The sequence below is a fragment of the Camelus dromedarius genome, unplaced genomic scaffold (assembly GCF_036321535.1).
Source record: "Camelus dromedarius isolate mCamDro1 unplaced genomic scaffold, mCamDro1.pat HAP1_SCAFFOLD_114, whole genome shotgun sequence".
NCBI lineage: Eukaryota > Metazoa > Chordata > Mammalia > Artiodactyla > Camelidae > Camelus > Camelus dromedarius.
In genome coordinates, this window is record NW_026989787.1 from 2,494,895 (window position 1) to 2,510,060 (window position 15,166).

Below are 15,166 nucleotides of genomic sequence, written 5' to 3' on the forward strand. Positions count from 1 at the left end.
CCTGCAGTTTTCACTGTAAAACCGAGTTGGAGCAAGTACCTCCCCATATATATGTATGGAGTGAAGTTTGCAACTGAAAAGATACTTTGTGTTCCCAAAAAGCTAGGTAAAGTACGGCTTTCACACACACTTATCTCTCAGAACTGAGCATGTGTAGAGACTTTCGTTCATTTAGCAACAATGGAACGGGTTGCAGTAGAAACTTATACACTGGTTTCTGAGTCTTTTTCCTTGTGCCTGTTTGAAGTTCCTGCAGTTTTCACTGTAAAACAGAGTTGGATCTAGTACCACCCCATATATATGTATGGAGTGGAGATGGCTACTGAAAAGAAACTTTGAGTTCCCAACAAGCTAGGTGAAGGACGGCTTTCACACACACATATCTCTCAGAACTGAGCATGTGGAGAGATGTTCGTTCATCTAGCACAAATGGAACGGGTAGCAGGAGATACTTTTACTCTGGTTTCTCAGTCTGTTTCCTAGTGCCGGTTTGATGTTCCTACACTTTTCACTGTAAAACCGAGTTGGAGCTTGTACCTCCCCATATATGTATATAGTGGACTTTGCAACTTAAAGAAACTTTGTGTTCCCAACAAGCTAGGTGAAGGACGGCTTTCACACACACTTATCTCTCAGAACTGAGCATGTGGTGAGACGTTCGTTCATCTAGCAAAAAGGGAACGGGGTGCAGGAGAAACTTTTACTCTGGTTTCTCAGTCTGTTTCCTAGTGCCAGTTTGAAGTTCCTGCAGTTTTCACTGTAAAACCGAGTTGGAGCTAGTACCTCCCCATATGTATGTATGGAGTGGAGTTTGCAACTGAAAAGAAACTTTGTGTTCCCAACAAGCAAGTTGAAGGACGGCTTTCACACACACTTATCTTTCAGAACTGAGCATGTGGAGAGACGTTCGTTCATCTAGCACCACGGGAACGTGTTGCAAGAGAAAATTTTACTCTGGTTTCTCAGTCTGTTTCCTAGTGCCTGTTTGAAGTTCCTGCAGTTTTCACTGTAAAACCGAGTTGGAGATAGTACCTCCCCATATATATGTATGGAGTGGAGTTTGCAAATGAAAAGAAACTTTGTGTTCCCAACATGCTAGGAGAAGTACGGCTTTCACACACACATATCTCTCAGAACTGAGCATGTGGAGAGACGTTCGTTCATCTAGCACAAATGGAACGGGTTGCAGGAGAAACTTTTCTCTGGTTTCTCAGCCGGTTTCCTAGTGCCGGTTTGAAGTTCCTGCAGTTTTCACTGTAAAACAGATTTGGAGCTAGTACCTCCCCATATATATGTATGGAGTGGTGTTTGCAACTGAAAAGATACTTTGTGTTCCCAACAAGCTAGGTGAAGGACGGCTTTCACACCAACTTATCTCTCAGAACTGAGCATGTGGAGAGACGTTCGTTCATATAGCACAAGGGGAACGGGTTAGAGGAGAAACTTTTACTCTGGTTTCTCAGTCTGTTTTCTAGTGCCGGTTTGATATTCCTGCATTTTACATTGCAAAACCAATTTGGAGCTTGTACCTCCCCATATATATGTATGGATTGGAGTTTGCAACTGAAAAGAAACTTTGTGTTCCCAACAATATATTTGAAAGTCAGTTTTCACACACAATTATCTCTCAGAACTGAGTATGTGGAGAGACGTTCGTTCATCGAGCACAAGGGGAACGGGTTGCAGGAGAAACTTTTACTCTGGTTTCTCAGTCTGTTTCCTAGTGCCGGTTTGAAGTTCCTGCAGTTTTCACTGTAAAAGCGAGTTGGAGCTAGTACCTACCCATATATACTTATGGAGTGGATTTGGCAAGTGAAAAGGAACTTTGTGTTCCCAACAAGCTAGGTGAAGGACGGCTTTAACACACACTTATCTCTCAGAACTGAGCATGTGTTGAGACGTTCGTTCATCTAGCAAAAAGGGAACGGGGTGCAGGAGAAACTATTACTCTGGTTTCTCAGTCTGTTTCCTAGTGCCAGTTTGAAGTTCCTGCAGTTTTCACTGTAAAACCGAGTTGGAGCTAGTACCTCCCCATATGTATGTATGGAGTGGAGTTTGCAACTGAAAAGAAACTTTGTGTTCCCAACAAGCAAGTTGAAGGACGGCTTTCAAACACACTTATCTCTCAGAACTGAGCATGTGGAGAGACGTTAGTTCATCTAGCACCACGGGAACGTGTTGCAAGAGAAAATTTTACTCTGGTTTCTCAGTCTGTTTCCTAGTGCCTGTTTGAAGTTCCTGCAGTTTTCACTGTAAAACCGAGTTGGAGATAGTACCTCCCCATATATATGTATGGAGTGGAGTTTGCAAATGAAAAGAAACTTTGTGTTCCCAACATGCTAGGAGAAGTACGGCTTTCACACACACATATCTCTAAGAACTGAGCATGTGGAGAGACGTTCGTTCATCTAGCACAAATGGAACGGGTTGCAGGAGAAACTTTTCTCTGGTTTCTCAGCCGGTTTCCTAGTGCCGGTTTGAAGTTCCTGCAGTATTCACTGTAAAACAGATTTGGAGCTAGTACCTCCCCATATATATGTATGGAGTGGTGTTTGCAACTGAAAAGATACTTTGTGTTCCCAACAAGCTAGGTGAAGGACGGCTTTCACACCAACTTATCTCTCAGAACTGAGCATGTGGAGAGACGTTCGTTCATATAGCACAAGGGGAACGGGTTAGAGGAGAAACTTTTACTCTGGTTTCTCAGTCTGTTTTCTAGTGCCGGTTTGATGTTCCTGCATTTTTCATTGTAAAACCGAGTTGGAGGTGGTACCTCCTCATGTATAAGTATGGAGTGGAGTTTGCAACTGAAAGAAACTTTGTGTTCCCAACAAGATTATTGAAGGACGGCTTTCACACACACTTATCCCTCAGAACTGAGCATGTGGAGAGACGTTCGTTCATATAGCACAAAGGGAACTGGTTTCAGTAGAAAATTTTACCCTGGATTCTCAGTCTGTTTCCTAGTGCCGTTTTGAAGTTCCTGCAGATTTCACTGTAAAACCGAGTTGGAGCTAGTACCTCCCCATATATATGTATGGATTGGATTTTGCAACTGAAAAGAATCTTTGTGTTCCCAACAATCCATGTGAAGTACGGCTTTCACACACACTTTTCTCTCAGAACTGAGCATGTGGATAGACTTTCGTTCATCTAGCACAAGGGGAACGGTTTCCAGGGGAAAGTTTTACTCTGGTTTCTCAGTATGTTTCCTAGTGCCGGTTTGAAGTTCCTGCCGTTTTCACTGTAAACCGAGTTGGAGCTAGCACCTCAACATATATATATATGGATTGGAGTTTGCAACTGTAAAGAAACTTTGTCTTCCAAACAAGCTAGGTGAAGGACGGCTTTCACACACACTTATCTCTCAGAACTGAGCATGTGGAGAGACGTTCGTTCATAAAGCTAAAAGGGAACGGGTTGCAGGAGAAAATTTTACTCTGGTTTCTCAGTCTGTTTCCTAGTGCCGGATTGAAGTTCCTGCAGTTTTCACTGTAAAACCGTGTTTTAGGTAGTACCTACCCATATATATGTATGGAGTGGAGTTTGCAACTGAAAAGAAACTTTGTGTTCCCAACATGCTAGGAGAAGTACGGCTTTCACACACACTTATCTCTCAGAAGTGAGCATGTGGTGAGACGTTCGTTCATCTAGCAAAAAGGGAACGGGGTGCAGGAGAAACTTTTACTCTGGTTTCTCATTTGTTTCCTAGTGCCAGATTGAAGTTCCTGCAGTTTTCACTGTAAAACAGATTTGGAGCTAGTACCTCCTCATATATATGTATGGAGTGGAGTTTGCAACTGAAAGAAATTTGTGTTCCCAACTACATAGGTGAAGGACGGCTTTCAAACACACTTATCTCTCAGAACTGAGCATGTGGAGAGACGTTCATTCATCTAGCACAAAGGGAACGGGTTGCAGTAGAAATTTTACCCTGGATTTTCAGTCTGTTTCCTAGTGCCGGTTTGAAGTTCCTGCAGTTTTCACTGTAATACCGAGTTGGAGCTAGAACCTCCCCATATATATGTATGGATTGGAGTTTGCAACTGAAAAGAATCTTTGTGTTCCCAACAATCCAGGTGAAGGACGTGTTTCACACACACTTATCTCTCAGAACTGAGCATGTAGAGAGACGTTCGTTCATCTAGCACAAGGGGAACGGGTTGCAGGGAAATTTTACTCTGGTTTCTCAGTCTGATTCCTAGTGCCGGTTTGAATTTCCTGTCGTTTTCACTGTAAACCGAGTTAGAGCTAGCACCTCCCCATATATATATATGGATTGCCGTTTGCAACTGTAAAGAAACTTTGTGTTCCAAACAAGCTAGGTGAAGGACGGCTTTCACACACACTTATCTCTCAGAACTGAGCATGTGGTGAGACGTTCGTTCATATAGCAAAAAGGGAACGGGTTGCAGGAGAAAATTTTCTCTGGTTTCTCAGTCTGTTTCCTATGGCCGGATTGAAGTTCCTGCAGTTTTCACTGTAAAACCGTGTTTTAGTTAGTACCTCCCCATATATATGTATGGAGTGGAGTTTGCAACTGAAAAGAAACTTTGTGTTCACAACAAGCTATTTGAGGACGGGTTTCACTTACAAATATCACTCAGAACTGAGCATGTGGAGAGACGTTAGTTAATCTAGCACAAAAGAACGGGTTGCAGGAGAAATATTTACTCTGGTTTCTCAGTATGTTTCCTAGTGCCGGTTTGAAGTTCCTACACTTTTCACTGTAAAACCGAGTTGGAGCTAGTACCTCCCCGTATATATGTATATAGTGGAGTTTGCAACTTAAAGAAACTTTGTGTTCCCAACAAGCAAGCTGAAGGACGGCTTTCACACACACTTATCTCTCAGAACTGATCATGAGGAGAGACTTTCGTTCATCTAGCACAAAGGGAACGGGTTGCAGGAGAAACTTTTTCTCTGGTTTCTCAGGCTGTTTCCTAGTGCCGGTTTGAAATTCCTGCAGTTTTCACTGTAAAACCGATATGGAGCTAGTACCTCCCCATATATATTTATGGTGAGTTTGCAACTGAAAAGAAACTTTGTATTCCCTACAAGATAAATGAAGGACGGCTTTCACACACAGATATCTCTCAGAACTGAGCATGTGGAGAGACTTTCGTTCATCTAGAACAAAGGGAACGGTTTGCAGGGAAACTTTTACTCTGGTTTCTCAGTCTATTTCCTAGTGCCGGTTTGAAGTTCCTTCAGTTTTTACTGTAAAACCGATATGGAGCTAGTACCTTACCATATATATGTATGGAGTTGATTTTGCAACTGAAAAGAAACTTTGTGTTACCAACAAGCTAGGTGAAGGACGGCTATCACACAAAATTATCTCTCAGAACTGAGCATGTGGAGAGACGTTTATTCATCTAGCACAAAGGGAACGGGCTGCAGGAGAATGTTTTACTCTGGTTTCTCAGTCTGTTTCCTAGTGCCGGTTTGAAGTTCCTGCAGTTTTCACTGTAAAACCGAGTTGGAGCTAGTACCTCCCCATATATATGTATGGAGTGGAGTTTGCAACTGAAAAGAGTCTTTGTGTTCCCAACAAGCCAGGTGAAGCACGGCTTGCACACACACTTATCTCTCAAAACTGAGCATGTGGAAAGACGTTCGTTCATCTAGAACAAGGGGAACGGGTTGCAGGAGAAATTTTTACTCTGGTTTATCAGTCTGTTTCCTAGTGCCGGTGAGAAGTTCCTGCAGTTTTCTCTGTAAACCGATTTGGAGCTAGGACCACCCCATATATATGTATGGCGTGGAGTTTGCAACTGAAAGAAATTTTGTGTTCCAAACAAGCTACGTGAAGGACGGCTTTCAAACACACTTATCTCTCAGAACTGATCATGTGGAGAGACGTTCGTTCATCTAGCACAAATGGAACGGTTTGCAGGAGAAACTTTTACTCTGGTTTCTCAGTATTTTTCCTAGTGCCTGTTTGAATTTCCTGCAGTTTTCACTGTAAAACCGTGTTGGAGCTAGTACCTCCCCATATGTATGAATGGAGTGGAGTTTGCAACTGAAAAGAAACTTTGTGTTTCCAACAAGCTAGGTGAAGGACGGCTTTCACACACACTTATCTCTCAGAACTGAGCATGTGGAGAGACGTTCGTTCATCTAGCACCACGGGAACGTGTTGCAAGAGAAAATTTTACTCTGGTTTCTCTGTCTGTTTCCAAGTGCCTGTTTGAAGTTCCTGCAGTTTTCACTGTAAAACCGATTTGGAGATAGTACCTCCCCATATATATGTATGGAGTGGAGTTTGCAACTGAAAAGAAACTTTGTGTTCCCAACATGCTAGGAGAAGTACGGCTTTCACACACACATATCTCTCAGAACTGAGCATGTGGAGAGACTTTCGTTCATCTAGCAGAAATGGAACGGGTTGCAGGAGAAACTTTTCTCTGGTTTCTCAGTCGGTTTCCTAGTGCCGGTTTGAAGTTCCTGCAGTTTTCACTGTAAAACCGATTTGGAGCTAGAACCTCCCCATATATATGTATGGAGTGGTGATTGCAACTGAAAAGAAACTTTGTGTTCCCAACAAGCTAGGTGAAGGACGGCTTTCACACACACTTATCTCTCAGAACTGAGCATGTGGTGAGACGTTCGTTCATATAGCAAAAAGGGAACGGGTTCCAGGAGAAAATTTTCTCTGGTTTCTCAGTCTGTTTCCTATTGCCGGATTGAAGTTCCTGCAGTTTTCACTGTAAAACCGTGTTTTAGTTAGTACCTACCCATATATATGTATGGAGTGGAGTTTGCAACTGAAAAGAAACTTTGTGTTCACAACAAGCTATTTGAGGACGGGTTTCACATACAAATATCACTCAGAACTGAGCATGTGGAGAGACGTTAGTTAATCTAGCACAAAAGAACGGGTTGCAGGAGAAATATTTACTCTGGTTTCTCAGTGTGTTTCCTAGTGCCGGTTAGAAGTTCCTACACTTTTCACTGTAAAACCGAGTTGGAGCTAGTACCTCCCCATATATATGTATATAGTGGAGTTTGCAACTTAAAGAAACTTTGTGTTCCCAACAAGCAAGGTGAAGGACGGCTTTCACACACAATTATCTCTCAGAACTGATCATGAGGAGAGACATTCGTTCATCTAGCACAAAGGGAACGGGTTGCAGGAGAAACTTTTTCTCTGGTTTCTCAGGCTGTTTCCTAGTGCCGGTTTGAAATTCCTGCAGTTTTAACTGTAAAACCGCGTTGGAGCTAGTACCTCCCCATATATATTTATGGTGAGGAGTTTGCAACTGAAAAGAAACTTTGTATTCCCTACAAGATAAATGAAGGACGGCTTTCACACACAGATATCTCTCAGAACTGAGCATATGGAGAGACTTTCGTTCATCTAGAACAAAGGGAACGGTTTGCAGGGAAACTTTTACTCTGGTTTCTCAGTCTATTTCCTAGTGCCGGTTTGAAGTTCCTTCAGTTTTTACTGTAAAACTGATTTGGAGCTAGTACCTTACCATATATATGTATGGTGTTGATTTTGCAACTGAAAAGAAACTTTGTGTTCCCAACAAGCTAGGTGAAGGACGGCTTTCACACAAAATTATCTCTCAGAACTGAGCATGTGGAGAGACGTTTATTCATCTAGCACAAAGTGAACGGGCTGCCGGAGAATGTTTTACTCTGGTTTCTCAGTCTGTTTCCTAGTGCCGGTTTGAATTTCCTGCAGTTTTCACTGTAAAAGAGAGTTGGAGCTAGTACCTCCCCATATATATGTATGGAGTGGAATTTGCAACTGAAAAGAAACTTTGTGTTCCCAACAAGCTAGTTGAAGAATGGCTTTCACACACACTTATCTCTCAGAACTGAGCATGTGGAGAGACGTTCGTTCTTCTAGCACAAAGAACGGGTTGCAGGAAAAACTTTTACTCTGGTTTCTCAGTCTGTTTCCTAGTGCCGTTTTGAAGTTCCTGCAGTTTTCACTGTAAAACCGAGTTGGAGCTAGTACCTCCCCATATATATGTATGGAGTGGAGTTTGCAACTGAAAAGAGTCTTTGTGTTCCCAACAAGCCAGGTGAAGCACGGCTTGCACACACACTTATCTCTCAAAACTGAGCATGTGGAAAGACGTTCGTTCATCTAGAACAAGGGGAACGGGTTGCAGGAGAAATTTTTACTCTGGTTTATCAGTCTGTTTCCTAGTGCCGGTGATAAGTTCCTGCAGTTTTCACTGTAAACCGAGTTGTAGCTAGGAACACCCCATATATATGTATGGCGTGGAGTTTGCAACTGAAAGAAATTTTGTTTTCCAAACAAGCTAGGTGAAGGACGGCTTCCAAACACACTTATCTCTCAGAACTGATCATGTGGAGAGACGTTCGTTCATCTAGCACAAATGGAATGGTTTGCAGGAGAAACTTTTACTCTGGTTTCTCAGTATTTCTCCTAGTGCCTGTTTGAATTTCCTGCAGTTTTCACTGTAAAACCGTGTTGGAGCTAGTACCTCCCCATATGTATGAATGGAGTGGAGTTTGCAACTGAAAAGAAACTTTGTGTTTCCAACAAGCTAGGTGAAGGACGGCTTTCACACACACTTATCTCTCAGAACTGAGCATGTGGAGAGAGGTTCGTTCATCTAGCACCACGGGAACGTGTTGCAAGAGAAAATTTTACTCTGGTTTCTCTGTCTGTTTCCAAGTGCCTGTTTGAAGTTCCTGCAGTTTTCACTGTAAAACCGAGTTGGAGATATTACCTCCCCATATATATGTATGGAGTGGAGTTTGCAACTGAAAAGAAACTTTGTGTTCCCAACATGCTAGGAGAAGTACGGCTTTCACACACACATATCTCTCAGAACTGAGCATGTGGAGAGACGTTCGTTCATCTAGCAGAAATGGAACGGGTTGCAGGAGAAACTTTTCTCTGGTTTCTCAGTCGGTTTCCTAGTGCCGGTTTGAATTTCCTGCAGTTTTCACTGTAAAACCGATTTGGAGCTAGTACCTCCCCATATATATGTAAGGAGTGGTGTTTGCAACTGAAAAGAAACTTTGTGTTCCCAACAAGCTAGGTGAAGGACGGCTTTCACACCAACTTATCTCTCAGAACTGAGCATGTGGAGAGACGTTCGTTCATATAGCACAAGGGGAACGGGTTAGAGGAGAAACTTTTACTCTGGTTTCTCAGTCTGTTTCCTAGTTCCGGTTTGATGTTCCTGCATTTTACATTGTAAAACAAATTTGGAGCTTGTACCTCCCCATATATATGTATGGAGTGGAGTTTGCAACTGAAAAGAAACTTTGTGTTCCCAACAATATAGGTGAAAGTCAGCTTTCACACACACTTATCTCTCAGAACAGAGAATGTGGAGAGACGTTCGTTCATCTAGCACAAGGGGAACGGGTTGCAGGAGAAACTTTTACTCTGGTTTCTCAGTCTATTTCCTAGTGCCGGTTTGAAGTTCCTGCAGTTTTCACTGTAAAAGCGAGTTGGAGTTAGTACCTACCCATATATACGTATGGAGTGGATTTGGCACGTGAAAAGGAACTTTGTGTTCCCAACAAGCTAGGTGAAGGACGGCTTTCACACACACTTATCTCTCAGAACTGAGCATGTGGTGAGACGTTCGTTCATCTAGCAAAAATGGAACGGGGTGCAGGAGAATCTTTTACTCTGGTTTCTCAGTCTGTTTCCTAGTGCCAGTTTGAAGTTCCTGCAGTTTTCACTGTAAAACCGAGTTGGAGCTAGTACCTCCCCATATGTATGTACGGAGTGGAGTTTGCAACTGAAAAGAAACTTTGTGTTCCCAACAAGCAAGATGAAGGACGGCTTTCACACACACTTATCTCTCAGAACTGAGCATGTGGAGAGAAGTTCGTTCATCTAGCACCACGGGAACGTGTTGCAAGAGAAAATTTTACTCTGGTTTCTCAGTCTGTTTCCTAGTGCCAGTTTGATGTTCCTGCAGTTTTAACTGTAAAACAGAGTTGGAGCTAGTACCTCCTCATATATATGTATGGAGTGGAGTTTGCAACTGAAAGAAATTTGTGTTCCCAACAAGATAGGTGAAGGACGGCTTTCAAACACACTTATCTCTCAGAACTGAGCATGTGGAGAGACTTTCATTCATCTAGCAAAAAGGGAACGGGTTGCAGTAGAAATTTTACCCTGGAATCTCAGTCTAGTTCCTAGTGCCGGTTTGATGTTCCTGCAGTTTTCACTGTAAAAACGAGTTGGAGCTAGTACCTCCCCATATATATGTATGGATTGGGGTTTGCAAGTGAAAAGAAACATTGTGTTCCCAACAAAATAGCTGAAGAACGGCTTTCACACACACTTATCTCTCAGAACTGAGCATGTGGAGAGACGTTCGTTCATCTAGCACAAGGGGAACGAGTTAGAGTAGAAACTTTTACTCTGGTATCTCAGTCTGTTTTCTAGTGCCGGTTTGATGTTCCTGCATTTTTCATTGTAAAACCGAGTTGGAGCTTGTACCTCGCCATATATAAGTATGGAGTGGAGTTTGCAACTGAAAAGAAACTTTGTGGTCCCAACAATATAGGTGAAGGACGGCTTTCAAACACACTTATCTCTCAGAACTGATCATGTGGAGAGACGTTCGTTCATCTAGCACAAATGGAACGGTTTGCAGGAGAAACTTTTAGTCTGGTTTCTCAGTATTTTTCCTAGTGCCTGTTTGAATTTCCTGCAGTTTTCACTGTAAAACCGTGTTGGAGCTAGTACCTCCCCATATGTATGTATGGAGTGGAGTTTGCAACTGAAAAGAAACTTTGTGTTTCCAACAATTAGGTGAAGGACGGCTTTCACACACACTTATCTCTCAGAACTGAGCATGTGGAGAGACGTTCGTTCATTTAGCACCAAGGGAACGTGTTGCAAGAGAAAATTTTACTCTGGTTTCTCTGTCTGTTTCCAAGTGCCTGTTTGAAGTTCCTGCAGTTTTCACTGTAAAACCGAGTTGGAGATAGTACCTCCCCATATATATGTATGGAGTGGAGTTTGCAACTGAAAAGAAACTTTGTGTTCCCAACATGCTAGGAGAAGTACGGCTTTCACACACACATATCTCTCAGAACTGAGCATGTGGAGAGACGTTCGTTCATCTAGCAGAAATGGAACGTGTTGCAGGAGAAACTTTTCTCTGGTTTCTCAGTCGGTTTCCTAGTGCCGGTTTGAAGTTCCTGCAGTTTTCACTGTAAAACCGATTTGGAGCTAGTACCTCCCCATATATATGTATGGAGTGGTGTTTGCAACTGAAAAGAAACTTTGTGTTCCCAACAAGCTAGGTGAAGGACGGCTTTCACACCAACTTATCTCTCAGAACTGAGCATGAGGAGAGACGTTCGTTCATATAGCACAAGGGGAACGGGTTAGAGGAGAAACTTTTACTCTGGTTTCTCAGTCTGTTTCCTAGTTCCAGTTTGATGTTCCTGCATTTTACATTGTAAAACAAATTTGGAGCTTGTACCTCCCCATATATATGTATGGAGTGGAGTTTGCAACTGAAAAGAATCTTTTTGTTCCCAACAATATAGGTGAAAGTCAGCTTTCACACACACTTATCTCTCAGAACAGAGAATGTGGAGAGACTTTCGTTCATCTAGCACAAGGGGAACGGGTTGCAGGAGAAACTTTTACTCTGGTCTCTCCGTCTGTTTCCTAGTGCCGGTTTGAAGTTCCTGCAGAGTTAACTGTAAAACAGAGTTGGAGCTAGTACCTCCTCATATATATGTATGGAGTGGAGTTTGCAACTGAAAGAAATTTGTGTTCCCAACAAGATAGGTGAAGGACGGCTTTCAAACACACTTATCTCTCAGAACTGAGCATGTGGAGAGACTTTCATTCATCTAGCACAAAGGGAACGGGTTGCAGTAGAAATTTTACCCTGGAATCTCAGTCTAGTTCCTAGTGCCGGTTTGATGTTCCTGCAGTTTTCACTGTAAAAACGAGTTGGAGCTAGTACCTCCTCATATATATGTATGGATTGGGGTTTGCAAGTGAAAAGAAACATTGTGTTCCCAACAAACTAGGTGAAGAACGGCTTTCACACACACTTCTCTCTCAGAACTGAGCATGTGGAGAAACGTTCGTTCATCTAGCACAAGGGGAACGAGTTAGAGGAGAAACTTTTACTCTGGTATCTCAGTCTGTTTTCTAGTGCCGGTTTGATGTTCCTGCATTTTTCATTGTAAAACCGATTTGGAGCTTGTACCTCGCCATATATAAGTATGGAGTGGAGTTTTCAACTGAAAAGAAACTTTGTGTTCCCAACAATATAGGTGAAGGTCGGCTTTCACACACACTTATCTCTGAGAACTGAGAATGTGGAGAGACTTTCGTTCATCTAGCACAAAGGGAACGGGTTGCAGGAGAAACTTTTACTCTGGATTCTCAGTCTGTTTCCTAGTGCCGGTTTGAAGTTCCTGCAATTTTCACTGTAAAACCGAGTTGGAGTTACTACCTACCCATATATATATATGGAGTGGAATTTGCAAGTGAAAAGAAACTTTGTGTTCCCAACAAGCTAGGTGAAGGACGGCTTTCACACACACTTATCTCTCAGAACTGAGCATGTGGTGAGACGTTCGTTCATCTAGCAAAAGGGAACGGGGTGCAGGAGACACTTTTACTATGGTTTCTCAGTCTGTTTCCTAGTGCCATTTTGAAGTTCCTGCAGTTTTCACTGTAAAACAGATTTGGAGCTGGTACCTCCTCATGTATAAGTATGGAGTGGAGTTTGCAACTGAAAGAAACTTTGTGTTCCCAACAAGATTATTGAAGGACGGCTTTCACACACAATTATCCCTCAGAACTGGGCATGTGGAGAGACGTTCGTTCATATAGCACAAAGGTAACTGGTTTCAGTAGAAATTTTACCCTGGATTCTCAGTCTGTTTCCTAGTGCCGTTTTGAAGTTCCTGCAGATTTCACTGTAAAACCGAGTTGGAGCTATTACCTCCCCATATATATATTTATGGAGTGGATTTTGCAACTGAAAAGAATCTTTGTGTTCCCAACAATCCATGTGAAGTACGGCTTTCACACACACTTATCTCTCAGAACTGAGCATGTGGAGAGACGTTCGTTCATCTAGCACAAGGGGAACGGTTTCCAGGGGAAAGTTTTACTCTGGTTTCTCAGTATGTTTCCTAGTGCCGGTTTGAAGTTCCTGCAGTTTTCACTGTAAAACCGAGGTGGATCTAGTACTTCCCCATATATATGTATGGAGTGGATTTTGCAACTGAAAAGAAACTTCGTGTTCCCAACAACCTAGGTGAAGGACTTCTTACACACACACATATCTCTCAGAACTGAGCATGTGGAGAGATGTTCGTTCATCTAGCACAAAGGGAACGGGTTGCAAGAGAAACTTTTACTCTGGTTTCTCAGTCTGTTTCCTAGTGCCGGTTTGATGTTCCTGTTGTTTTCACAGTAAAACCGAGTTGGAGCTAGTACCACCCCATATATATGTATGGATTGGAGTTTGCAACTAAAAGAAACTTTGTGTTCACAACAAGCTAGGCGAAGGACGGCTTTCAAACACACTTATCTCTCAGAACTGAGCATGTGGAGAGACGTTCGTTCCTCAAGCACAAAGGGAACGGGTTGCAGTAGAAACTTTTACCTTGGATTCTCAGTCTGTTTCCTAGTGCCGGTTTGAAGTTCCTGCAGTTTTCACTGTAAAACTAAGTTGGAGCTAGTACCTCCCCATATATATATGTATGGAGTGGATTTTGCAACTGAAAAGTATCTTTGTGATCCCAAAAATCCAGGTGAAGGACGGCTTTCACACACACTTATCTCTCAGAACTGAGCATGTGGTGAGACGTTCGTTCATCTAGCAAAAAGGGAACGGGGTGCAGGAGAAACTTTTACTCTGGTTTCTCAGTCTGTTTCCTAGTGCCAGTTTGAAGTTCCTGCAGTTATCCCTTTAAAACAGTTTTGGAGCTAGTACCTCCTCATATATATGTATGGAGTGGAGTTTGCAACTGAAAGAAATTTGTGTTCCCAACTAGATAGGTGAAGGACGGCTTTCAAAGACACTTATCTCTCAGAACTGAGCATGTGGAGTGACGTTCATTCATCTAGCACAAAGGGAACGGGTTGAAGTAGAAATTTTACCCTGGATTTTCAGTCTGTTTCCTAGTGCCGGTTTGAAGTTCCTGCAGTTTTCACTGTAAAACCGAGTTGGAGCTAGAACCTCCCCATATATATGTATGGATTGGAGTTTGCAACTGAAAAGAATCTTTGTGTTCCCAACAATCCAGGTGAAGGACGGGTTTCACACACACTTATCTCTCAGAACTGAGCATGTAGAGAGACTTTCGTTCATCTAGCACAAAGGGAACGGGCTGCAGGAGAATTTTTTACTCTGGTTTCTCAGTCTGTTTCCTAGAGCCAGTTTGAAGTTCCTGCAGTTTTAACTGTAAAACCGAGTTGCAGCTAGTACCTCCTCATATATATGTATGGAGTGTAGTTTGCAACTGAAAAGAATCTTTGTGTTCCCAACATGATATATGAAGGATGGCTTTCACACACACTTATCTCTCAGAACTGAGCATGTGGAGAGACGTTCGTTCATCTAGCACAAATGAAACTGTTTGCAGGGAAAATTTTACCCTGGATTCTCAGACTGTTTCCTAGTGCCAGTTTGAAGTTCCTGCAGTTTCCACTGTAAAAACGAGTTGGAGCTCTTACCTCCCCATATATATTTTTGAAGTGGTGCTTGCAACTGAAAAGAATCTTTGTTTTCCCAAAAAGCCAGGTGAAAGACGGCTTTCACACACACTTATCTCTCTGAACTGAGCATGTGGAGAGACGTTCCTTCATCTAGCAAAAGGGGAACGGGTTGCAGGAGAACCTTTTACTCTGGTTTCTCAGTCTGATTCCTAGTGCCGGTTGGAAGTTCCTGCAGTTTTCACTGTAAAACCGAGTTGGAGCTAGTACCTCCACATATATATTTATGGAGTGGAGTTTGCAACTGAAAAGTAAATTTGTGTTCCCAACAAGCTAAGTGAAGGCGGCTTTCACACACAATTATCTCTCAGAAATGAGCATGTGGAGAGACGTTAGTTCTTCTAGCAAAAAGGGAACGGGTTGCAGGAGAAACTTTTATTCTGGTTTCTCAGTCTGTTTCCTATTGCCGGTTTGAAGTTCCTGCAGTTTTCACTGTAAATCCGA